We start from the raw sequence: 26,815 nt of genomic DNA on the forward strand, positions 1-26,815 counted from the left end.
CTACTGGTGAGAATGTAAGTATAAAGTCTCTGGAGAGGAAAGGAAAAAGTTTTCCTTAGCCCTCTTAGGGTCCCCTGGTTGGATCTGCAAATTAAACTGACAAACAGAGTAATAGGAGAAAAACACATTTATTTAATAAGTTTTACATGACACAGTGCCATAAGGAACTGAAGAGAGTTAGACCTGAGTGTTTTTATGCTAGGTTTGATGAAGAGTGGACAGGTGAAGTATATGGTAGGTCAGACAGTCTGAGTAAGTGCAATAAACTGGGGGAACAGCCTGGCCGGTGTGGCTCAGTGGTTGAGCGTCATCCCGTGCACCAAGAGGTCACTGGTTCGATTTCCAGTCAGGGCACATACCTGAGTTGTGGGCTCAATCCCCAGTAGGGGACGTGCAGGAAGCAGCCGATAGATGTTTTTCTCCTATCGATGTTTATATCTCCCTCTCCCCTCCTCTTTCTCTAAAATCAATAAAACATATTTTTTTTAAAACGAGGAAACAGAGCAAGGGCTGTTTTTTGGATTCTTCTCAGTGTTCCTTTGTCACTGGAGACAAGGATGCTTCTTTCCTCTGGGTATAGTGAGGCTTTTATGACCTGTTTTGGGGGAGAAGGGCTGAGGAAGGTCACAGTGACATTTCTGCTTTTGCTATTTTCTCAGACTCCTTCACCTTAAAATATTCAATTTGCCAGAAAGCCACATTTTGGTTGGTGGGGTATCCTGAACCCTGTCATTCATTCTCCTGCCTGAAACTCCCCCAAGAAGTTTCACAGTGTAGAAACTGAGTTAGTAGATTGTCTCACAACCCATTGCACCAGTCTCTCAGTCCTGGATGTTTCTATAGAAACAAAAGTAAATAAAACGTTAAGGGCTAGAACAAATTTTAACCTCAGTTTTTGAGTCCATAGGGCCGTCAGTTGAAAATATTTCTAGCATGAGACAGGCAATATATGGTTTATATAGTTTGAATGTGTCTGGCGATGTCATCAGGTGTGCTGGTGGACTTTCTGAATGGCTCACACAACAGGCATGAAGGTTGACAGCATGAGCTGTGGTGATTTCTCTGAAGTTTTTATCAAGTTATTCAGCTTCAGCTTGCAGGGATTTGGGAAAGGCAGTTTTAATTTTAGTGATTCCATGTTAGATATGGAGAAAAGCTAGAAATGGTAGTTTGGAGAGTTATAACTAGGTATTGGGGGAAACGAGATGAATTCAGGATTTAGTCCAGTTTGTAGGTAGATTAAAACCTTAAAGACAATGAACAGAACTAGAATTTAATACCCACAAGGGTGTGCTATAATTCTCCATTAAAACATAATTTTTGTTTCTATAGTCACCCGTTTCTATCAAAGATAATATAAGTAAGACTAGTTTGTTTGCACAATAAGACTAGTCTTATTAACTTAGCCTGATTATTTTTATGAGTGCAGCAAAAATAGTGATTGCCCATTTAAACTCTTTTTAAGTCAGCTTTGCTGAAACTTCTAATAAGGAATCTCTGATTGGACTTTTAAAAGCCTCATGAGGTAGGAAGCCACACCAAAGACTCACTGTCAGACTTTGCCTGCAATACTTACAGACTTGGGTAAAATCCTGCCTTCTTGAGGTCCCCAAATATCCTGAGGTTTCTGGGTCTTGCAGGAAATAACTTTTCTGACTCACCTGTGAGGCGGGAACTCTATAAGCGTGATACCAGCCTGGGTTTTGAAGGGGAGCTTTATATGCATTGGCTCCCTAAGGTCACCCTTAGTTTATTAACAGCGGCTGGTCATATCTGTTTATGTGCACATTATTCTCGTAATATAACTAATGTTTACAATTGTGTTCTATTACAAGAAGAACAGATTCTTATTGAACTTATTCAAATAACTATATTTCCATGAAAATAAGAATACTCACTAAGAGTTTCTGTATTTGGAGGGATCGGGTAGGGAAAAAAGATAAGTGCTTCAATTCTGTTTATAAAGGTATAATCTACCAAGTTGCTGTAAGTTATAGGTAGCTTAAGAGAAAGAGAAAACGGCTTTCTTAAATTTGGAAAACAAAACATCAAATGACCAGCAATGCTTCAAACAAAAGTCATACAAATTTTAATTATCCACATCAGTTCTTTCAGTTCTATGTAATTAATTCTTGTTCTGCTTTGGTTAGCAGTTTCACGAATCCATCAGCTTCTTAATTAGTTCTGGAAATTCTTAGTCCAGTGGATGGTCTCAAAATTATACAGGTGATGCCATGATGGAGTGTTCTTGCAGTAACTGATTGTCAACACCTTCAGGGAAGAATCAGTAAAACAGTCACTGTCTGTGAATGACAAATGACTCAAAAATAGTCACTGTTAAAGTTCTGATGAGAGTTCATTTGATAAGGGGGTTTAGTTATTTTGTGGTATATAACAATTTAAGATAATAGTTGGACAAAGAGGTTATTGACAGATATCTATGAACTTCATACAATTTCTGGATTACCTATATTAATAAGATATTTTATTAATCTATGAGAGTTTATCATCACTATTTATTTGACAGTGCTTCCCATGTAATTTAACATGCCAAATAAACCTAATTATTTTAACATCTCTCATTTACAAGATGAAAGACAAATCCTTGGAGATTTTCCAGGGTCCCTCTGGGAAACCTCAAAATTAGTTTGCGGTAGAAAAGATTTTATTTAGAATTTGATTTTGGGAATTTTGCCAAAAATATACAAAGGTTTGGACACTTGACTAAATAGAATCTCAGATCAGTATGAAATAAGGCTTAATTATTTAACCTAAGTGAAAAAGATTTTCAGAGCAAATAGAAGGTTGTATAGTTGTGAGCAAAACTTCGCTCTTTTAATATTGAGAAGACTCGGTTTTCTTAAGTTATCAAAGCCCTGATAAAGACAGCACAGAGCAACTTATTCTAAGATACAACATCTTGGTTTCTGAGGCAGATTTCTTAAAAGATAAAGAAAACTCAGAGAAGTAGTAATGTTTTTTAAGGTATGTTTATTACGTAATAAGGTGCTATGCTAGGCTCTTCACGTGCATTACTTTATTCAGTCTCTATTAAGAAAACAGTATTATTTTCATTTCACAGAAAAGCAGACAGACAGTGAATTTACTTGCCCAAAGTCATACATCTGTAAGTAATAGCTCTTGTATTTGAACCTGTTTTGCATTGAACCCAAGTTCTTTACAACTATGTTTTATAGCCCATATTAATGATTTGTTTAAGGTTATCTAATTCTAAATTGTAGAGCCAGGGGGGAAAAAATAAGGTTTTAGGTTTCAAATCCATGGCTCTTTTGACCACAACTTGCCACCTCTTGACATAGGGTTATTTAATCCACTTTCAATAGCCCAGTGTCAGGAATACTAAAAAGTTAGATACTGTTTTTAGAATTGTCATTAAAAGGTCTTGAAACAGCACACTGAAAGATTAAGAATTGGTTTCGAGAATCAACATTTTATTGACTGAAAATACACTGGGAAGTGACTCTTAATATTTTGCCTAACCCAGGGTAAACCTTCCTTGTATTAACACTTTTCAGCCAAAGGCCATATCTAAATTCTGCTACCTGGGCAAACTCTAGTTCAGTGATATTCAAAGACAGTAAATCACTTTTAAAACTGATATATCATCTAGCAATTGAATATCAGTGCATCACTGTGGTGTTTAGCTCAGATCATGTTGAAGTGTTGCTGCAGTGGCTTCAGTTATGTGACTGCAGTTCTTCTAAGTGCCACTGACACAGCTTTTCTGACTTAGCCCCTCACCACACATATTTATTGGTAACATGCAAGCTTCAAGGATCATTTGATGTGCAAATTTAATTGCAGGTTTTATTTTCAAACGATGACATAGGCTATATGATTCTAACAACTATTTGCACAGCTTTTTCTAAACAGCTACTCTGAAAACAGGCATTTCATTTTCATTTAATTGTTCAAAGCTGCTTGCTCAGTATTAGCTTGTTAAGGTACACATATGGTGAGTCTTTTAGTAGACTCAGGCTTTGAAATTAAACTTGGGTATTTCTCCTGATTATTTGATAAGATAGTACCTTATCAACATTCACAATTCATTTTCTGTATTTGCTGATTGGCCCCCTTCCCTTTCTTCCTCCCTTCCTTCCTTCCTAGAGCTACAGCACATGATTATATTTAGGGAGGTTAAGTCTTATTATCTGTCTAATGTGATGATTTCCTGACTGTATTACAGAGTTAAGATAAAAATGCTCTGGGAAACATTGGTATTCTTATTTGAAATGCCTTTTTCTTTCCAAATGGCACTTAAGAGTCCAGAAGTACCCATGATTTTAATAAGCTAAAATAGTCCAGGCATTTTTTTTTTTTTTTTAGAGTTTAACCTTTTTGTGGATAGCACAGGTTTTGGGTATGGGCATGTTATGTTTAAAAATGCTGTTTTATAAGGAAAACCTTGTCAGTTCTTCTGATATGCATTCACCAAACCAATTATGTGGAGTGCTGACACTAACTTGAGTTAGGTGAAATGAAGAATCTCTAAGTAAAATCTTAATAATGATGGGACATTTTGGCAGTACATGCCAAAAGCTCCATTTCCACTGTCTCAGAAATTCTTTGTACCTATTGTGTTTCAGCAGAGTCTGTATTTAAATGGGAAATTTTCAGCAGAAATTGGAGGTTCTGTCAAAAGTGTTGTTTGCTAATTTGTGAGGTGAATTTACAGATGTCCTCCTAGCAACTAACAGTTTCTCCTCATTTATCATTAGGTTGTCTAACTATTTATAATTTAATTTTTCTGGAAATTTACCTTTTTATGTTGAAAGAGTAAAACTGACAATTACTATGTTTTAGTCAAAAATCTAAGTAGATTTTCTGTTTTTAAATTTGAATAAGGAAACCCTTCTAGAATATTAGATCTGAATGATATCTTACTAATTTGTCTCATGATCTCATTTTACAGGTGAGGAAATGGAGGCTGAGGGAGGTTAAGTTACTTGCTCAAGGTTACAGAGCTATTAAGTGGCAGACTTGGTACATGAAAACAAGCCTTCAGTTTCCTAGTGCTGAGGTCTTTACACTTTACATGTCTTTGGCTATTAGGACACAAACAGAAATGAGAAGTCCCCTTTTTTCCCCCTTTTTTTCACCATTTTTTTCAAAACTTTGTTGGCTCTTTGATTGACATTACCAAATAAGATTGTGATATATTGCAAGTATATGGTGATTCCTAGGTTGAAAGTAGTATTTAAAATCTATAATCAAATGTACTTGTGTTGTGTTTCTGTTAGTATATACCTAAGCATTGCCAATTTACGGTAAAATTACCTTTTTGTTCAGTTACATCATTTTGCAGTTCATCTTTGTCAAATCAGTATTTTCCTAACTTATAAAAGACTCAAGCCCTCTGTAGACATGACGATTTAATTGTGATCTCACCCTCCCACTCTGTGGGGAGAATGAATAATGTTGGCCCTGACATTTATATTCACCCCAAGAAGTGCCCATTTGTATGTTTTTTGTTTTTTATCTTTAATCCAGTTTCTATGACCAAACAATAGCCCCAAACCCATAGTGACTCACTTAATGTTTTTTTATATGAACCAATTAGTTGTTCTTCTCATTCATATGCCATGCATGTTTGCCCTTTTGTGTGCCTGTAATATATTAGTAGTTAGACACGATTCTCCCAAAATAGGAATTAATATTGCATCTCTGATTCCTTCTCCGGATAAGTTGTTAAAGCATTTGGTTGGTGATTCTACCCAAACAAATTTAGCTAGCTTAGCTTGTATGTAATTGAGATTTGGCAGCGTGTAGTTTAGAGTTTCTTCTAGAAACCTCTTTGGATTCTGTCTTGTTAGTAGCACATTCATTTCTTACTCCTATTTTAAAAAAAAGGTTTTAAAGTTAGAAACAGAAGGGTTGGTTTAGAGAAGAGAAAGCAGATAGTGAATCTTAGGAGAGGAAGGAATGATACACAAATGAGGAACTGAGTTTGAAGTGTACAGGAACTGAGAGTAAAGTTCTGCTATATTTCCAAGATGAATGGATTGTGACATTGCTGATACATTATTCTCGGCTGTCCTAACAATTTATGTGAATGACTTCCTGTCATTTTGGATACAATGGTCTTAGTTGATAGGTTTAGCTACAGCCTGTCCTATCTGCCAGCGTATTTGTGGTTACAAAGTGTGGAATGTAGGGCAAGGTTACTAATAGAGTTGTGTGTGCATGTGTGCAGTTTCCAACTTCCTTCAGTAATTAATGGAAAAATGTGTGGTAATCAAATCTATAACGTTCCAAACATATAATAGTCCTTATGGCTACTTCTGTTAACTGCCCTATGTTAAAAGGGCAAGGGAATCAATAAATACCCACAAGCCTTGCTTAGATTTGTCCTGTGTCATTGGTGTCTGAGTGTGCATATGAATGATTATGGTTTTAGTCCATGCAGTTTTTTATGAGCATTCTGCATAATGATTAATCACATACCAGCGTGTACCAGATTAGCCTTTTATGAAACTATCATTAACATCCTTACCAGTGATTCAGAGCCAAAAGGTATATCAGAATTCTGTTACTTTAACAGCAGGGTGTTAAATATACTTGCTAACTTATTAAGAACATGACTGTGTTAGAAGAATAAATAGGCCTATTTTCAAACAGTAACATTTTTGGCATTTAGCAGACCTCATGGACCTAAGAGATATTATCTTCAAGATGACAGGGGTTGGAGTTGGGATGCCCTTTAATATCCCTTTCAGTTCATTGATACATTGAAATGTTGGGTTGGAATTTTGTGATTATATTTTTTGTTTTGGAAAAGGCTTTTCCTTCTACTGATCTTCTCATGAAAGAGATTATATTAGTACTTTCTGCTGTTTTCCCCACTGACTCCAAAAGTTTATTATTTTTCTCTTTTCACTCCCTTGATAATGCTGCCCCACACCCTGCCCCATTTTTCCTGAGGCTGTTCTGTCAGGCAGTCTGGGTTCCCCAGGATACAGACTCTGAGATGGACATTAGTGTACAGGAAGTGTATTGGAAAGTTCTCTTGGGATCAGCCCCTGTGGAAGGAGGGAAGGAAGGAAGGAGGGAAGGAGGGAAGGAGGGAAGGAGGAAGGAGGGAAGGAGGGAAGGAGGAAGGAGGGAGGAGGGAAGGAGGGAAGGAGGGAAGGAGGGAAGGAGGGAAGGAGGGAAGGAGGGAAGGAGGAAGGAGGGAAGGAGGGAGGGAGGGAAGGAGGAAGGAGGAAGGAGGGAAGGAAGGAAGGAGGGAAGGAGGGAAGGAGGGAAGGGGGAAGGAGGGAAGGAGGAAGGAGGAAGGAGGGAGGGAGGGAAGGAGGAAGGAGGGAGGGAGGGAGGGAGGGAGGGAAGGAGGAAGGAGGGAGGGAGGGAGGGAAGGAGGGAAGGAGGAAGGAGGGAAGGAGGGAAGGAGGAAGGAGGGAAGGAGGGAAGGAGGGAAGGAGGAAGGAGGGAAGGAGGGAAGGAGGGAAAGAGGGAAGGAGGAAGGAGGGAAGGAGGGAAGGAGGGAAAGAGGGAAGGAGGAAGGAGGGAAGGAGGGAAGGAGGGAAGGAGGAAGCCAGTATGGGCAGAGGGGAAGTTAGGCTGCCACGCAGCCTCGGTGGCAATCTGATTCCGTGGGGAGCTCTGAAGCTGGAATGGCTTTTCACCACTGTCTCTAGTTGGGGAGATGGTCCAAGTCTTTATATTCCCCATGTCAACCTGTTATTGGAGAAATTGGGGTGCCGGGGGTGGGAGCCTTACGATATCTCAAGAAAAGGAATTTTCTGAGACTCGTACGGGAGGATGAGTGATTTTCATTTGCATGGAATTACATCCCTGGGTTTCCAAAGTCCCATTTCTCTTAGTCCAGTCATAGAAGAAGTGTAGCTGGGGTTTCAGTAAAGCTAAAAGCAAAGCCAGTGTCCACAGTTCCCTTTCCGTGTTGCATTTGGGTCCAGTTCAGCATCAGGCTAGTTAAAGCCCATTAGTCCATTGTGCATGGTCCACATGGCCATGGCCACATGGGTGAATGCAGGGAAGCGTGTCCCAAGCAGCTGCAGCTCCAAGGGTCCAGGGAATTAAGTATCCCAAAATTTCTCACCCTTGCAGTGGCCACTCCTATTCCCACCAATGACCTGTTCCCAGGTGTGACTGACCTGGGAAGCGCCTTCTTGACCTCACCCCAACTTTACTGGGCATGGGCTGTTCTCCCTGTCCAATCCCTTCCCCAATGATCTGTGGAGGGGAGAGGGAGAATAGGCCAGTTGCTCCCTGGGGGGTGTAAAGCTTTAGCTTCCTGGTGAAGCTGCCCAAATAACATGCCTATAAATATCTGGCCTTTGTTCCTTTTCTGTGATTAATAACTAGGTTAATTACAATGGTATCAAACCCATATTTGGATGTGGGCTGCCTTGGGAAGGGAACATGAGATTGTGTGAGCAGACTCTTCAGCCAAGGCCATTCTCAAGAGAGCTGATAGCTGAGGGCTGTCTGCTAGCAGCTCTGTAGCAAGTGGGGAATAAGTCCTTCAGTCCTGAAAAGGGGATCTTGGTGGTACATCACCGTTTCCACTCCATCTTTTTTGCAAGGGTGCTGGAGATGGTTCAGAATGGCCTGAGGGTGGGTCAGAATTTCCAGGTATGAGGAGTTGCAGGACATACTAGTCAGGAGCTTGTGCGATGGTAGAGAAAAGTTGGTGTGGAGTAGGTTCTGACAGATAATTGAGTTCTGGTGTTGATTACTGCTTTTCTAAAAAATTTTTAAGTGTCTGTCATCTACAGTGATGCTGTTCTTTTTTTAAGTTACAGAAACCTGATGAACACTCTGGGTAGTCTTTGCAGAGCAATTTGCCTAACTTTAATTATATAAATTCTGTTTGGTTTTTGTGAAATCTACCTATTTTTTCAGTTTTCTATTCATTATAGGCTTTTTTCCTTCTTCCATTTCTTAAATAATTATGCTTTTTTTTGCATCTTCATATTAAAAAATAGCTGAGTGCTAAATTTGGTGTATCTGTAAATGCTCAATCACAGTAAATCATTTCATCACATGTTTTGTAATTTCTAAGTTATAAATTCATCTTCAAGGAGATTGTTGTTTTGTTTTTATTTTGGTTTGGTTTAATTTTTCCAGCTTGTAGAAATCCCATGTAGCCTTGTTTATGGAGTGTTACTTTGTAATGGTTTTCTGTTTGTTTATTCCAGATAGTCCAAGGATATCACTAGACCAGGACCAAATTTCTTTAATTTCTTAGCTTGGAGATTCTCGTACAAATAAGATTCATACCTCAAAAGTGTTGTGACACAGGCATAGGGTTATAATTTCTGGATGTAGAATTTCCCCGACCCTCTCATCCAGACTCTCAAAGAGATAAGCTCCCTTGAAGTCTCTCTAAGACGATGGTGGATTTGTCCTGTCCCGCACCATCATTTTTTAACTGGGACTGCAGCCCTTTGGAGATAGCTCTGGTTTTATGGAAGGACCTCGGTACCAGCTTTATCCCTTGTGCCCCCAAGACCTCTTCTTTCCCTGCTTGGGCATCAAGGGTGCTACATAACAGTTGTGCAGGGTGTATCCTGCATGGAAGAAAAGCAGGGCCAGAAATCTAGCTCTCTTGAGAGAGCACTTTATTCTGACCTCTTCTTGAGGAGGCATCTCCTTACCAGTTTCAATGAGCAGTAAGCACTGAAGAGACTCCAGTGATCTTTCCTGGCAGCCACAGTTGGCAGTATTTGCTTTTGTGCTTACCACTTTGTCCATTGGTTCTCGCTTTGGATTGGGACCAGGGGATTGTCTTTATAGCAAGTAGAACTAAGTATTTAATTTTTAAATTTTGTTACACCCCTTTTCATCTTTTCTGTTTATAGTGGAAAGCCCGCTTCCTTAGCTTAGTTCACCATATTGCCATATCTGAAATTCCCACAAGTTACTTATTAACGTCTGTTCCTCAGATTCCAGCTTTTTAAAATCCGAGTAATAATGTTGTCTTTCTGTATAGTATTAGTTTAGAGCACATAGTAAGTTCCCAGTCAGCCTTAGCTGTCATTATTTGCACCATTTAAAGCTTTAATTTACCACTGTAGGGAAGAGTTGGAAATGTAGTAGTGGCTGTGTTTACTTACTTAACAAGAAGAGGAAGTCTTAGTTAACTCCCTGGAGAAACCAAAGAAGAAACTTTGTTCGTTATGGTAAGCTGCTGAAACAAGCGGCCAGCCCCACCCTCTCGGTTGATACGCCAAAGGTCATTTGGCAGAGAGAGTGAAGGGAGAGAAATGTCCTCTCAGTATTGGCCTGGAGGACTGCTTAGCGGAGTTTCGCCTGGACTGTGTGGGTAGGTAAGTTTGAGTTTGTAGAATATTTTCTTTGCTAAGGAGGGCTCTCAAAGGCATAATTATTATAGAGGATATTTGTGGACCTTTTAGTCCTGGTAAGATCTTCAACAATCTTTTAAAGTCCCATTTGGTATTCCATGTGGATTCTGAATTTGGTAAAATTGGTACCTGAGGTTCCAGAGTCCTACCTCCTGGCTTCTTGCTTATGGAGATGGGGATTTAAAGGATTTAAAAATTAAGAGAATAATTTTACCCCCAAAAATAGCTAAGAAGAAATCTGTTGACTATTAACAGTCGGGAAAGTACAGACATATCTTGCTTTTTCAAAATTATTTTTAAATTAATGGGATATGCAAAATACTGTGATTACCCAATAAATATTAACTGCTTTGGATTGTTTATACAGTGTTAGTTGTACTATGAAAATTTGCTTATTAACCTAGTTCAGCCTTCTTAGGTTGTTACTGGCTTGGAGTCCACAGACTTAACACTGCCAAATTTCTGTGTAAACATTTTCTTGGGCCTAAAATGTAGTGAATATGTGTATTTAAAGTTTTTTAAAAAAACCATGCATATTAATGGAACTTGCAAATGTTTAAATAGTCAATTAATGGAAGTTTTTAAAGAACAACGCTTTCAAAAAAGCCAATTTTATAATTCTGATGTTTTAAATATAAAATTTGACCTCAGTGACAAATATATGTAATTCTTGATATGCAGAGATCTACTTTTGTAGCTCTTATCAATTTATTTATTAATTTAATTCAGAAAGAGCCCTTTTGTTATTGTTCTGTTACTAGGAATTGGGTGCAAGGATAAGTTTTCGTATTTAAAGGTAAACAAGAGCTAATAATATTGTATCACAATATGCTAGAGAACAAAGGTAAATAACTGGTTATATCCCAGTTTTGGTGCTGGGAAGTGTGATGCATTCTTGAGTTCAAGTGCCATGGTTATGGCTGTATTGATCCTTTTTGAAATACATTCTTGAAAATGTTGATTTTTCCTACAGTGTGTCTGTTTCTTATTAAGACTTTCTACACCATAAGGAGAATTATCAATTTACACAAATTTTTACTTCCTGTACTGGCATCGAATGCAGCTTTTTGGTAGTGTCAGTAGGTGAAGTGGCTTGAGATGTTTATGGCCTGATTTAGTTTTACCTTTCCTGCAAAGCTTTGGTCAGCTTTACAGGCCAAAATTTAAGGCAGATGTTAGTATTATGTTGAGTATAAATTTTATATATGTTCTGGGAACATCATATCAAATATCTTGTTCTTTGCCCACCCAGTTCTCACCTGAAGGAGGCTATCCCTGTATCTACTGTAAAAGGTTTCTGTTTTTCAGCAGCTAGACTTGGAAACAGTTTCTTCAGTTTAAGTAAGTTGCAAATAAGAGGAAATGACTCTGGAGAGGATAAGATGTTTAGACTTATTTTCTATGTGAAGAATTCTGAAATAAATTATGTAGAGAAGTCTCCTTTTTAGTTTATTTTTCAGTGAAATTGTGTCTTAATTCATCACGTAGGTATGAAGTTTACTTAGGGGAAGTTCCTTGGAGTTGTAAGGGGACAAAAGTCAACTCATTATACTTTAGACTTTCAAATAATAATTTAGTTGAACCGTATAAAAATTTTGTGCAGACGATACATTATATAGTCTTCGAATATTTGCCTTATAGGATAGTTCTAACTTAATTAACAAGTATTCTTTAAAATTTTTTATTTTAGAGTTATGTCTATGGATGTGTTTTTAATTGTTTAATTTGATATGTAAGCACTTAAAAATGGACTTTTCAACTATATGAAAAAATTATACTTTTTATTTTAATTAATAGTTGTGGCGTTTGTATAGAGAATCTTGTGTATAGAATATATTAACTAGATTTGGGAATTTGATTAGAAGAAACTTGTGATAGTTTTAATTTTCAACATATTTTTAAAAAATTTAAAGCAATTGGTGAAATATTGTTTCTCTGTACTTGGTAATGTAAAATCTGAGCTGAATTATGTGTGTTTCTTAAGCTTGCTGTAGATCTCACATGAGCACTTGTCCAAGAAGGCTTTCCTTTTCAGAACATTGGTATACAGTGTCATGAGTATTAAAAATGCATTGTGTGAGATATGTAATTCAGAACCATATTATTTAACTTTACTCATTATATCACCCTAACAATCATATTTAAATATCTGACATTATTCCTATTAGGTTGCATTGCATTCTCTGTTTTTCTTCATTGTTTCTAAAAAAATACTTTGCCCTCATTTGCAGGTAATTTTTCTTTACTTCACTATTTTATACAGTTTACCAGACCAAATGACACAGTTAGTACCATTTAAGTAGAGCCCATGAATATCAATCTTGGACACAAAGCCTGGGATTGTAGTTGGGAAAAGCCCTCCTGCTGCTCTTGCCTCTCCTTCCAAAGACTTGATTGTAGTCTCTCAGTTTATTCAAAGCCTGGATTTGTGAAAGCAGTTGGTCTCCCTTCTTTCTGCCCGTTCATAACTGATGTTGCACTCTTCTGGATAAAAATTGTCAGTGGCTTTCCCATTTCCCATCATATAAAACTCAGTCTGGTATGTAACTTATCATTTATAGCCCTGTAGCTTAATTTATGGCCTCAGCTTCTTCATCTTTATGCTTTACACCTCCCATTTTCTCTTTCTCTTTACTCAATACCACAGTTAGGGTCTCTAAATACCCCAAATTTACCCCATCCTTAAGGTCTACCAATCACACTCATTAAATTTCTTCTGGTCCTCTTTTCCAACATTGAAAGTAACCTATTATGTATGCTCTGTGTTTTCTTAAGGTACTTCCTGTTCTATCTTGTGTTAGTGTTATTTTTACGTGTTATAATATTTTACACCTCCTGTAACACTGACTTTAAATAATCCACTGAGTTAAGTCTCTATCTCTTATTATGATGGGTGGACGTGGTTTCATCTTGGATCTCCCATGTTGCCTTGTATTCAGTAGATGCTCATTTTAAATATTGGGTGACTGAATAAAATGGAATGACTGACATGATAGTGAGTTACTGACCACCACCCGTTTCACTGCTCCGTTGGAATGGACATTTAGGGACAGAGAGTCAACTGGAGATCTAAACAAGCATGGCATGGCCCTCTGAACCAGAGCTGTTCCCCACGGTGAAAGTTGATGAAATAAAGTGCAGTTAAGAAATCTTTTAGATTATGTTTAGTGGCTTAAGACGGACAAGGAAAGAATGACTTTTTCTAGGTAAAAGCTTCAGGATGAATAGGAAATTGAAGAGTAACACAGGCTTTGTAAGCCTTCTGAGTCAGAACATTTTTCAAAAGGTTGTAGTTTGGGAATAAGGACCGTCAGTTCTGATATCATGCTTATTTTGAAAATGAGTGTTCATTCTTACATTACTGATATTAGGGAACAATTTGAGTATAATATAAATCTTACATTTGTTATGTGCCATTGTATCTGAGCAATAGTAGGTGAACACAGAAAACTTCACCCAGCTGAAGCAAGCCCCATAGGAATACACATAGTGCACGTGCACACACCTCAGACATGTTCCAGCCACCTCAGCTTCGCTGCATATTATAAGCCACAGCCATCCATATCTCAATTTATCGCTTTCCCTTCAATTTCAGATAACTCTTCTTCCACTGTTTCACAACTTATCAGCCACAACCTTCTGGACAGCTAATTCCACAAGCAAAGTTCACATCTTTTTCAAGGTAAGGTGCCATATTGTAGTTTTCATTTATTTTTCTAACCATTTATCATACATAAAATGATGATGTATGTGGCCTTTATCAGGTTCTTTTCTTATTTTATGTTACTTACACCGTTTTCCCTATAAGCCCTGTGGTTTTAATGACGTGATTTTGCATAGCATCATGATTTTTAGGAATGAATATGTTACATTATAACCGAACTGACTATACTAATTGATAACACAAAAGTATGAACTGATAGTTCTGTCTTTCTTCATTTCAACCCTCCCTCTCCCCTCTCTTTTATTGCTGAAAGACACTAAATAATCCCTGTAAGGAGGAACCCAGTATCACAGAGCAAAATATCAAAGAACTAGTTTAACCAGTGTCATAAAAAAAATGGGGGGGAGAGGGGATATACATTTACCAGTCAAAATATATAGATAGGCTCAAATACAAGTAGAGACAGAGAAGTTAACCTAAAAGGCCTGTGGCCCCATGGAGTAAAAATATATCTTATCCTTAAATAATAATTATTATGTTTAACTTTTTTGGAATCTTTGCTATGTACTAGGTACTATGATAAGTTCTCGACATGGATTATGCCATGTAATTTTTACAAACACTATAAAACAGATGTTATTACTGTCTTTATTTTACAGATGAGGAGTGAATGGAGTGCAGGGGGAACTTGCCCAAGTTGATAACTCATAGATATAAGGGGCAGAGCCAGCTCTTAAGTCAAGTGTAACTTCTTAGCCATAGACCTTAGTGGTCTCTTAGAGTACTTTGGAAATTGTAAATAAATAACTTCCACATGTGTAATTTCCTCTGTACTTAACTGTGTCTGGTTGGCATCACAGACTATTTTAACCCCTATGATAGATGAAGAAAGAAAGGTACTCAGACTAAGAAATACACAGATGGTCAGAGGCAGAGCATTAACAGAAACTAATAACAGATACCTAATTCAGAGTTTTGTTCCAATGGGATTATACATAAAAAGGGAGAAAAATTGGGCAGTTAGCAATAAGAAGATGAGCTGAACTAAGGAAGAAGAGAAGAAATTATTGTGTTGGAAGTCTTGTAAAGGTGAATTTACAAGAATTTGTCCTAATTGAAAGGAGGGAGCTGAATGGAGAATGAGCAGTAGGGGACCTCTGACTCCATGGTACATGAAGCCCAATCAGATTCTCATAAAGAAACTCAAACTAGCACCAGTTTCCATACAGGAATGTGGCAAGAGAAATTTGAGGCCATGAGCATAATAAATTGATTATGCTGTAAATCCTTATTTGTAGTAGGCTCAGAAAGAAAGATAAAAGGAAAAAGGGAGGAAAGACACTAGAGGAAGCCTTCGAAAGTCTTTATTTGTACTTTTTTAATACTACTTATTGCTATTTCTTTAGGTAGTCAGTTACTTCACATACAAACAAGTGTTTAATCAGTGTTTGTTAAGCCAGACGTTTGATAAATAGTAGAGAGAGTAGTCCTTCAGTTGAGTGTTGATTATGAGCCAAATATTATACAGGTAATAGGATAACTAATGGTGAAATTATGAGTGTTTATGAACTTAAAGCAGAGGGGTCAGCAAACTGTGGCTAGTGGGCTATTCTCTTTCTATGATCCAAGAGTGGGTTTTACATTTTCAGTAGGTTATTAAAAAAAAAAAAGAGAACAAGGAATAACAACAGAGACCATATGTGGCCCACAAACCCCCGCACTGATTGACCCTTTACAGAAAGTTTGTCAACTTACCTGAAGTATAGCCCATGAAGTAAAAAAAATTATACTCCACCTTTTCTAGGAAATCAGATTAGATAATGGAAATGTGTATTATATTAAATAGAGGGCTACATTTTCAAACATGTACTTTCCCCCGCTAACTTGTAGGAAGGAACTGATATTAATGTATTATGATATTTTGCTAGGGGCTTTGTTTACTTTAGAACCTTAAAAGAGTATAACTACCTTACAAAGGAGGAAACAAGGCTCATAGAAGCTAAGTAAGCCCAAGGTTTCACATTTAATAAGTACTGAGATTCATGTTTGCCTGAGTCTCCCAGAAAAGAAAATGGTGGAGAAAATTTGTTTGTAAAAATTGAGTATGGTTATTCCATATTCTGGCTTGAAAATATCTAAGTAGATATCAGATGTGGACATTTGTGATAACTTTAGCTAGTGCCTAAAATATAAACAAAACAGTTAAATTTTACACTAAAAAATAGGATTGATTGGAGAACTGTGCAATTTTATTATAACATTTTCTTATGAATGGAGATTTTGAATACACTGTATTTAGAGTTATAAAGAAAGTGTAAAGAAACATTCAAGTCTCATATTAGAAACTTAAAATAACAGTCACCTAAAAGAAATATGAGACTTAAAATGTTTTCAATATAAGGTGCAAAAGAGAAAAGTGTGTCTGCGTCAAAAGAAAGTGTACTAGGCAGTGGGGGAGTTTGAAAAGCAGATATTAAACAAATATTGGCCCATATGTTTAATTGTAAAGTTTTATGGAGATTTCAGGGTGCTATGACAACATGTGATGAGGAATCTAATATAGGTTGGTGGCCAGGGCAAGGCTTCTCCAGAGGGGCCATTGAAGCTGACATACAGGAGTTAGGCGACAAAGACAAAGAGGATGATTATTCCAGACAGAGTGTGATAGACCTGGAGGATAGAAAGAGCTTGGCAAAGTCAAGGGAATATCAAAAAAGACCATTGAGTCTCCTAACAACTCTGAGGACAGGAATTGCGTCTGTTTTGTTCATCGTCTATACAGCTTCATACATGTAGTACCTGCTGGCACATGGTAAGCTCTGAGCGAGATTTACTGAATTCATAAAGAATGAATGGACATTTTGCTGCATAGTTCATGGTATGAGTATAGGGATTGCCTGGATGAAGGCTACTTTCCTCCTTTTTGAAGACTACTTATTACATTAAGCTACTCAGATTGGCCTTAATCCCTCGTTACCCTAAGCCACTTGCAGCCCAGCTTTCCCAAACCTTAACTGCTGTCAAGGTATTGGACGGAGCTTCCCCTGCAGACAGTCTGCACAGAAAAGTCAGGAGAAAGAAATGTAGACCCTTTACATTCTGAGAAGGAAAAGTGAATTTGCATTATTAAAACGTCAGGAATAAATTTGACAAAGAATGAATAACAGCCACTTTTCTAAAAATAACCAGCTGGGGTGAGGGTGTTCGGCACTAAAACACGTGATCTCAGGTTCTCTGGGTGATCACCAGCTGACCAAAAAACACATGATAATCAGGTTTAAAAGATTAATTAAGAAGTTAAATACTCAAATACTTCCTATTTGTGGGGCTTATTTCTTTGTATTCAAATGGGAACTTCTAAATTAAGGTAATTTCACCCACAAGTTTGGGTGCATTGAGGAATTTATAAAGTAGAGAATGGGGAGAGGGTTGCACATTTGCCAAGTGTGTGAAATAAAGTTGTAGTAGACATGGAAGGACTGTTTTGCAAGGTATTTACCATAAATTGGAGGTGAAATAGAGGTTTACAACAATTAAGGAAAGAGAGAAGATAACTTTAGGTAGGAAGGCGAATGGAAATTGGAGACAGAAGGAAAGAAAACCTTTCAGGGTTATCCTTGAATGTTAATCTTTGAGTTATAAAACAGCGATAGCCGATAAGTAGTAAAAACAACACATGTATATCTGATTATACAAGACTTTAATGATGACACTTGCATTACTTTACTGAAGCTTAAACTTCAGTGACCTGTAGTTTAACGCTATCAGATTGTTGGGGGTTTAATATGAAGTTTGAGGAATTTCTTACTGGATGTCATAAATCTATATTTCCTTACAGAAAGGATGACACAGTATTGGCTGGCATATGAGGCTAAGTGCTTGTTAAGAACTGTTTTGTTTTCATCAGTGAGGGAAAAAGAAAGAGACTCCCTTCTTGCAGCAGATACTATAAGGTTTTCTGAGGGTGTGTTGCGAGAGGCATGTGGAAAACTCTTATTTTTTTTAAATAGTTTCTTTTTTAGGTTAAAATTGCTGAGTTAGGTATTATCAATGTCACTTGGCTCATTACCAGGAATGGGGGATATTTTAACTCTTGCAGTTAACAATTGATTTTTCATAAGACATCAAGTTAATGATAACTTTTTACATGAATATTACAGACATGTTTCTTATGCCTTTTAAATCTTTTAAAGTCTTAACAACTTTTGTTTACATTTTGTTGTAGTTCCTATTGACATTTGCTATGGAACTTAATAATGGATTAATTAATATAAAAGCAACATCTAAGTCTTCTCTTATGACTTTAAAAGTTTCACCTTAGAAGCCATCTTATTGAATGTGTGTGTGTGTGTGTGTGTGTGTGTGTGTGTGTATATAGTATGCACCCACACGCCCTCTTAAGAATACTAATGCATTTTATTTTGTTTAGTGCATGTTTTTCTGAAAGCTTGTATGTGTATTAGATTGTTCAATAGCTCAATTAAGAAGTGAAAAATGCACAGGAACTTAAAAAAATTCTTTGAGCCATTTCATAAGTTCTTTCATATGATCTTCTTTTAAAGGAACATATCTACTCCAAATCATTTTACATTTTTAAAGTAATTTTCTGTATACATTGTCTTATTTTATGCCCTCAGTATACTGTGAGATTGGTGTGTGAGGGTGGAACATAGGGCCTTACTCTGTTTCACTAAAGAGAAAATTAAGGATCAGTGAGAAATGGAGTTTTTAAGAAGCACTTTCAGATAATATTAGAGCTGGACCCCAAATAGAGAATTGGTAAATACTGGACCAGTGCTTCCCCCCCCAAAAAACAGTTTATTTTACTGCTTTTATAAATTAGGAATTGTCTGTCTTGATCTCTGTTAAAATGAAGCATATGATAATTTAGTTTAGTTTATATTAAAAAGTATATAGACACATGTGTATATGTATATATGTATGTATACACACACAAAGGATTATAAAGGTAACACTGCATGCCTACGTAGAGTAATCAGATTAACAGAGCTAGAAAGCAGAATGTACCATTATTAATAACTGGGTATTTCTTATGGGTAAAAGTACCAAATAGGCTAATTTTTTTCTTCATTTGCTTGTTACTGCACCATTTCTGTGCAGATTTCTTATATTTCTTGCTGCACTGACTTCACAGCTATTCTCACATTACCCTAGATTCCACCTATCCTAGGAGAAAGTATCTGATAATTCATACTTAAATGTTAATGACATAATATATTACTATTCCTAGAAGTGATTGTAGTTTAAAAGTGGTTTCTAGGGATGAAAATGCTTAATTGTAAAGAATGAATGAATTTCCAGTGGTAGAATTTCATTCGCTATGCTGTTTGGGTAAATGATATACTTTCAGGAAGCAGGATGACTCTCTCTTGGCCCTAATATCACACTGGACGGGCAGGCAGGCAGGCTTCCAGGAGCACCTCTGAATCTTCAGCACCTCCAGAGTAGTGCTACCGCTGGGAATATTGCATTCCCTTAGGCTGCTGCTCTAAGGGTTTCACCCTCCCTGGTAAATTTGCCCTTTTCTTGTACTGCTCATTAATACTAGGAAGGCGAGAGTGATGTGACTTATTTCAGAGTGCAATAGTCTGTATCATTAGCTATCTTGGAATTTCTTTTCAAATATTTAGAGCTAGAAATGTGCAGTCATTTAATATTTAAGCTAGTTTCTGTGAATAGGTTATAGATATGAGTTAACACTTATTAACTGACTTGACAAGAAAGGATGGTCTTTCTACTGAAAGCAAAACACTGCGAGAGTCAGATGTTTGAAATCCCTCCAGTCTAGATTACTCAAGAGGAAACAAACAGCAAGATTCAGTGTAATTGCTTGTTATTTTGAAGAAGGAAATGTTATGTGTTACGTTTCTCCCCCAACGCCTGTGTCCAGGGCACAATCATTTCGGTGTTTTATAGTTCTGTGAGATGTTTTCAATGTTTTAGAGCTAAAAAACAAGTGATACAGACATTAATGTACCTGGACAGTGGAATGTTTCAAAGCTTATCTAAGTAATTGTTCTTTTTGATTAAAAGTTTGGTATTATTTGTACCCAAATCCTATTGATATAATAGTCACATTAGAATCAACAAACTAATGTATGAGAAGGACATACATAAATTTTGGCACAGATTTTGTAAATGAAATGTTTATGCATATATACATATGTGTAATTATACATGTACATGTCTCTGTGATTAATTAAGTATGTTTAAGTTTTAGCAAGCATTCCAATGCAGGGGTGGGGATCACAAACAGACATACTGTGGAAACCGAGAGTTTGTTTGGGCTCTTTCATTGGTCTGCTTGGGTTTGAAGCTTTACTATGTGTGATATTGCCTCAGTTTCCTCATCTGTAAAGTAGAGATAATAATAGAATCTGCCTCTTAGAGGAACTGTGATTGCCATTTGAATTAATTAATGCATGCCAAGAATGTATAAGAATGTTTGGTGATGGAAAAAAAAAGAATGTTTGGCCCATATAAGCAATGATTAAGTGTTAATTACTGTTTTTGTAAGTTATTATTAAATATTGGCCACACAGTTGATTCAGAGAGGAAAAAAGAATTACCTTGGAAAAAAAAGTGACTGTTTTGAAGCCAAAAACATTAGTTAATTTTGAAGATTAAAATCATAAAGTTGTTTCTTTATCATTAAGAGATTATGGTATAAAGAGGGATATGTGTAAATCGTCACTGGTTTATGTGTTATAACGTTCCTTGGATTATCTATTTTTGACCGTATTTAAAGTTTTCCCTTTCATGACTAGATAATATATGTTTATGAGATGGTCTCCACTTTGAAACCTGGTAGGCTTAGGGGAATATATGTCTTTTGTCCATTTTTTTGTTAGACTTCAATTTTGTCTAATCAGTGTTTGAAAGAAATGGCACTTGTTAGACTTCCTTCCAAGAAAAACACCGGGTGTTTCAGGAAATGGTCCTCGTGAGTCAGAGGATAATACTTTTTCCTCTGAGTCAGTTCTGAACTCCTTGATATAAATAGGCGGACTCACCCAAGTTCTGCTTTTCAGATCAGATGTTAACATCATTATTGATACTTAACCACACCAACAGCAATACTTAAATTGGCATTTCAATTCAGTTAACCCTGAGGGAGTCTTATCTAATTGTAACTGTAGAAATTCTGTGAAGTAAATTTAAAAAAATTCAATTCAATTCTCTACTTCTGAATTAATTTCTATTTCACATTAGTTTTGCTTCAGATAAGAGTCATTTGTGTCAGGTAGTCATTTGTGTCATTTTAGAGGAAATTTATATTGGTAATAATATCCACTTTGGTCACTAAAATTCCATGAGCTTTCTTTAGCACACACATATAAAACTGTAGTACAACTTTATTACAGGAATTATTTTGCACAACACTGCGTTAATTTGCCAAATCCTGGAGTTGTGTCAGAGATACAGAGGAATAAATCAGAGTAGTTCTTCATAGCCGCACTAAAAAACACTAAGCATGATAAATAATTGCCAGATGGTGAAGAAGTTGTTATTATTGAGTGGGTCAGGGAAGACTTTAAAAACAGGGTAGGAAGTGAGGAATTGGTAGATGGAAGGTTTAAAATTCCTAGTACAAGGCTGTTTAGGGTAAGGGCAGAGGCCTGCGTGTCAGTCATAAAGGAACTGATACATGTAGATGTCAATAATAGATCTTAGTTGTCTATGTGTGTTTTTTTTATGTAATCCAGCAAACAATCTTCTCATTTTTACAGATGAGTAAACAGAAGCTTAGAGAGGATATGCTTCATCTAAAGTCACAGGGAGGTGGTAGTCAGGATTTACATCCAGGGCTGCCTGTCTTCATAGTGTGTTCTTTATACTGTGACATGGTGCCTCAGTAAAAGCATTGGGATATACTCAGTAAGTTTTGTTTCCAGTAGCTCTGAAAAAAACATCCACAAAGCATTTTCCTTCTTGGCAGAAGTATTATTGATTTCTTTTTTTAAGGTTAGGGAAGTTGTCTTTGGGTGCTAGGAAATTGCCTTATGGGCAAGTTTGCTCACCCCTCCCCTTAGGGAGCAGCAAGTAGGACCATCTCTTTTCTAAGAGTAGATTATCATTGAGCCTCTGTAAGGTTCTCAAAGTCAGTAGATATGTTTGGGGATAATTTGTGGGTAGTGGTGACCCATGCGTAGTGGTGATCCATGCTGGGAATCCTTTGCCCACTTACCATAGTAGACTGATAGCTGGTCAGTTTTCTTTTTCTTATCTTAAGAGTTCGACTTTGGCTGGAGTCTAATTTTTTGCCTTGGCACCTACAGTCATTATAAGACTATGCCACCTTGTTTCAGCCTATTTCGTTCACAGCAGGGGAGCAGCCGTGTGGCTCTTGGTGGAACTGACCTTCCCTGAAGTGACAACAGGGCCAGTGGAGATCAAGCTCCTTTCTTGTAAACACCAAGTCTCATGTCTCCTCATAAAATTCAAACACTTGTTTCCTGGAAAAATTTTTGTTTTAGCATCCGGGAATGAAATATCTTCAGTTCCTGGGAGAGCAGGAAAACCCATCTTTTCTTCCCAGCTACCTAGCTAGAGTGAGCTACTGTGTGCTGCCATGTGCTATTTCCAGGGATTCTTAGCAGCTAAACTATAAAAAAAGAAAAGTATAAAAGTCCTCATGTCACCACATTATTTGTAGGCAGGCTTAGAGTTTATGGGGGAAACTTCCACTCATCAAAGTTACTTAAGTAACTCTCCCTTCCCCCAAATGACAAAATAGGATACCTTTCTCCTGTGCTCTGTTCTGTCAGGTGGTCTGTGTAGGTAAATGTACATGACAGGAAGCAGGTCACTGAGCTAATATGCTGGCCTTTGTCACTGATGTCACTGAGCTAATGCACCAGACTTCAGCGCTGCAAAGAACTCTTGGAGATACCCTAGGTTCCAGTCTAATCAGGGCTAATGGGGGACCCACTAGTTTAAATGATATGTCCAAGGTATAGAGTTAGGAATAGTCCTAGCAAAGCAAGGAATAGTATTGACTTCAGTGTTCTTTCTACACTCATGACAGACCTAAATCAAGTTGACATCCAGGATGTTCCAGGAATGATATTTTCTCAACACTCACAGAAAGTGGCTGGGTTCTGGTAAGACTGCTTGCTCACCATCAGAGAGTGTCGGACAGAATTGGAGAGGTGAGAAGATAGGATTAGATGAGTATTTCATTTTCCACTCCATTGGGGGAGAATATGGAAGATGCTGGTGATAAGAGAAGTCAAGATGGGAGGCAGGAGGAAAGAGATACCTATTTTACAGTGTGAATAAGGGTGACTTGGAGAGACTTTGGGGGGAGTAGAGTTGACACTGCCTGCTCTTGTCCCTCAGTGGCTCTTGTTAGAAGCTAGTGATGCTAAATATTTTCTGTTTTTAACTCTTCAACTAATTAAAATATTTTATACTAAGTTTTTCTTGCTTTTAGGGCATTGTTTCATTCTTTTTTTAATTATTAATTTGAGAGAGAGAGGGAGACAAAAAAGGAGAGAGAGAGAGACATTGATTTGTTGTTCCACTTATTTGTGCATTCATTGGTTGTTTCTTGTATGTGCCTTGACCAGGGAGCGAACCTGCAACCTTGATGTATCAGGACGATGCTCTAACCAACTGAGCTACCTGGCCAGGGCCTCACTCTGTCTTTTCTTAAAACGAAGACTTGAAATAAACCTCTTAATTTGGTCAAGTAAAAATAATTAAGGTTATACTTTTTTTTTGGTCCCTTCATTCCTTTATTTATTTTTAAATTTATCTTTATTGTTGAAAGCATTACAGATGCCCTCCCTTTTCCCTCATTGACCAATAATTATTTATTGAGAACTTACTTCATATTAGCTATGCTTAGCACTTGGTACTCATTAAAATTATTTAGCCCCTGCCCTCAAGAAACTTAAAATCCTGTGTACAAACAAGAAAATATAGGAAGTCACTACAGTATGATAAGTGCACCTTAGTGTTACACTCAAGTGTTATGGGAATGTGTGAGAGAGGCACCTATCCTACCATAGAGAAATCAGAGAGGGTCTCACAAGACAGAGATCTAAAGTTTGAGTAGGAGCTGAACAGTGAAGGTGGCAGAGAAGTTTTGGGGTGAAAGGAAATTCCAGATAGATGATGTCCCTTGAAGGCAAGAGTCTGAAAAAGAGTTCAGTATGGCTGATGCATAGTGAGCTTGGAGGGGGTGGGGATGGGTGGGTCTGGGAGGGAACAGGGGAGGGAGCAAAAAGGCAGAGATGGTGAAAGAAGTGTTACAGGTATAAAGGGCCAGATCACAAGAGTACTGCACTGTGCAGTGGGATTGGATGTTATCTGGAGGGCACTGGGGAACTTTGATAGGATTTAGGTAAAAGAATAATAAAAAATTTAAGTTTTAGAAGGGGGTAGTGTTAGAATGATTCAAATTTTATCTACAAAACTTCTGAAATGATTTCAGTTCAGATCATCAGAAGACCAAAAGATCATTTAAAATTCTGTATCTTCATTGATAGATTTTTACTGCTTACATAACACAAATGTATAGACTTTAAAAAACTACTGTAAAACGCAAGACCAAATATAAGAAAACATATATTATCAGAAACAACCATATTTCTCTCCAAATGTAATATATTTTAACTATTTAAAGAGGTGGCTGAGTTTAAGCTATGCTGACAGTTTAGCAGCTTGAGGAAAACTGTTAACTCTTTTCCCCATCAAACTCAGTAAAACTAAACAAGATTTTGTTAGAAAAAGCAGCACATGTTTTTAAGTCGATTTGCTGAAGTTCCCGAGAGAATATATTTCCCATAGAAGTTGGAGGAAAAGTGCCTACTATGTATCATTCTGTTTCATAGAGAAACTGGAAAATCTCTACAGTTTCATAGTCTTGTTTTTTTTTTTACTTTTTGATATATTTCTTTCACAGTAATCCATATGCCCCCATGTTTTTAAAACGTGGGCTCACAGTTGGATATGAGTCAGGTCTAGTTTTCTTCATTGCCATTACACAATTGGAGATATGTTCCCATAGGTAAATATTCTGTAATAGGCATGGCTTAGCTGAACAAAAGTCAGGTGATGCCACTCCCCTCCACTCCCTTTGAAATCTCCTCCTTTCAAAAGGAGATTTGTGATCCTTTTGAAACTCTAGGGTCCGTTGTCTTTATTCTGGTACTACCTGTGTCTTTATCTGGATACTGTTTCTAACAGTCCTCGTTATCACCTGCCTTTACTTCATAAACTTCCAAAATCCAGTGTCTTTTCTTTCTTGTTTATAAATAAAGCTAGACTCTTCTTTCCTATACAAATGTGTGCACTCTTACGTATAATAAATCTATAGCAAGAGAAAGAGATCCTTTTAGTTCTGTTTAGATGCTTTGTGACCATGTGATTTGGGGTAAAAAATAACTTTTTGACCATTATTTTCCTCTGTGGCAAAGTGGCGAAGTGGTTGGATTTCATTCCGTATCTACTAGTTATCAGTTCTTCGACAGTGGACATGTTCTTAAACTCTGCACCTAGCTGAACTCATCTGTAAAGTGAGGAAATAATGGATCCTACCTCACGAGGTTGTTGTGACAATTAAAAGAAGATAAATACACATAAAGCACTTAGAATAGTTCCCGGCACATGGTGTTATCGCAATGTTAGCTGCTACTGCTGGCTGCTGCTCTTCTGTTCCTCCTGTCACCACTGTTAGCAATTGAGGTACTAGGTTAGTTCTCTTAGTGCATTGACTTTATAAAATCTGTTGGTTTAAAATGGGGACAGCGGTTATGCTAGCTAAATCACACCCAGTTTATTTAATGAAGAACTATAATTAATTTGGGGAGCTATTTACAAACATTAAAATAAACTTCTTGTTCTTATGAGCAACACGTTTTTATTAAATTAGATCATGCTTCACCCCCTAGTTTTCCCTACCTCAGTTTATAGGCATTATCCAGGTGCTAACAGATGGGAATGTGGGAATGGGAAGAAAGAAATGCAAATGTGGCCTTACTAGCCCCTGATAATTCCCTCTTCAAATTTCCTCTTCTTTCTGACCTCAGATATCCTACTTACCCAAACAAATCCACCTTAGCTCCCCCAACAGAAACCCATACAATGTGGTCCAGGAACATGAAGGTTTTGGGTGATTCTCTCATCCCCTGGCTGATCCACACACCTTTTCTTCACTTATTAATTCACTGTAGAGAGTAGTGTTTGCCCTGTTCCAATTCCAGGTGCTCAAGTCCGGGAATATAATTTTTGGCAAAAAAACAATTTTCTTTTTTGGTTTATAAATTGACACTGGCCCAAAAGTGGACATGTTACTATAAAAAACATCCCATTGCTGCCCAAGTGGAATAGTAGTTGGGTTGTTTTTCTCTCACTTTACTACTTCTCATCAAATCCAGGTTCTTAAACTTGACGTGTCTAAAGTTAGCATTTTATAGATTTTACTGCTCTATTTTTTTGAAATTCTTTTTTATTCTCTTTCATTTTATTTTATTTAAATTCAGACCATTACCTGAAATAGGGTAACAAGAACAACATTTGTGTTCAGTTTTTGCATAGACATATTTCCAACCGAGCACTGCTTTTGTGCATCAGTCTTGAAACACTGAAAGCACTTTAAATTCTGTGTTTCAGTGGTTTACTAGTTATCCTAAACTTTAAATGAGGAAATCCTGAAATAACATTTTCAGAATGAATCGCTCGGTCTCATACTTTTTAGAAGTTCATAGCTAGATTTGTCTCAGTCTGACTTTATGTCCTTATAAATACTGTCTTTTCATCTAAGCAATTAACAGAA

The 26,815-nt window shown here is 37.2% G+C and overlaps 1 protein-coding gene across 3 annotated transcripts in view; it reads left to right on the forward strand.

The window, feature by feature from the left end:
- The window catches only part of EPS8 (EGFR pathway substrate 8, signaling adaptor), a 148,756-nt gene that overhangs the window by 43,981 nt on the left and 77,960 nt on the right, over positions 1 to 26,815 (forward strand). For 2 of the 3 annotated variants that reach the window (XM_087814775.1, XM_087814777.1), the window contains exon 2: positions 13,942 to 14,028. The exons of the other annotated variant lie outside the window; for it this stretch is intronic. The gene's annotated coding sequence lies outside the window, so the exon portion shown is untranslated. The remainder of the gene's footprint in view (positions 1 to 13,941; positions 14,029 to 26,815) is intronic. 3 annotated transcript variants of the gene reach the window in all.

This window comes from Miniopterus natalensis, chromosome 2, assembly GCF_054644295.1.
Source record: "Miniopterus natalensis isolate mMinNat1 chromosome 2, mMinNat1.hap1, whole genome shotgun sequence".
NCBI classification, from domain to species: domain Eukaryota; kingdom Metazoa; phylum Chordata; class Mammalia; order Chiroptera; family Miniopteridae; genus Miniopterus; species Miniopterus natalensis.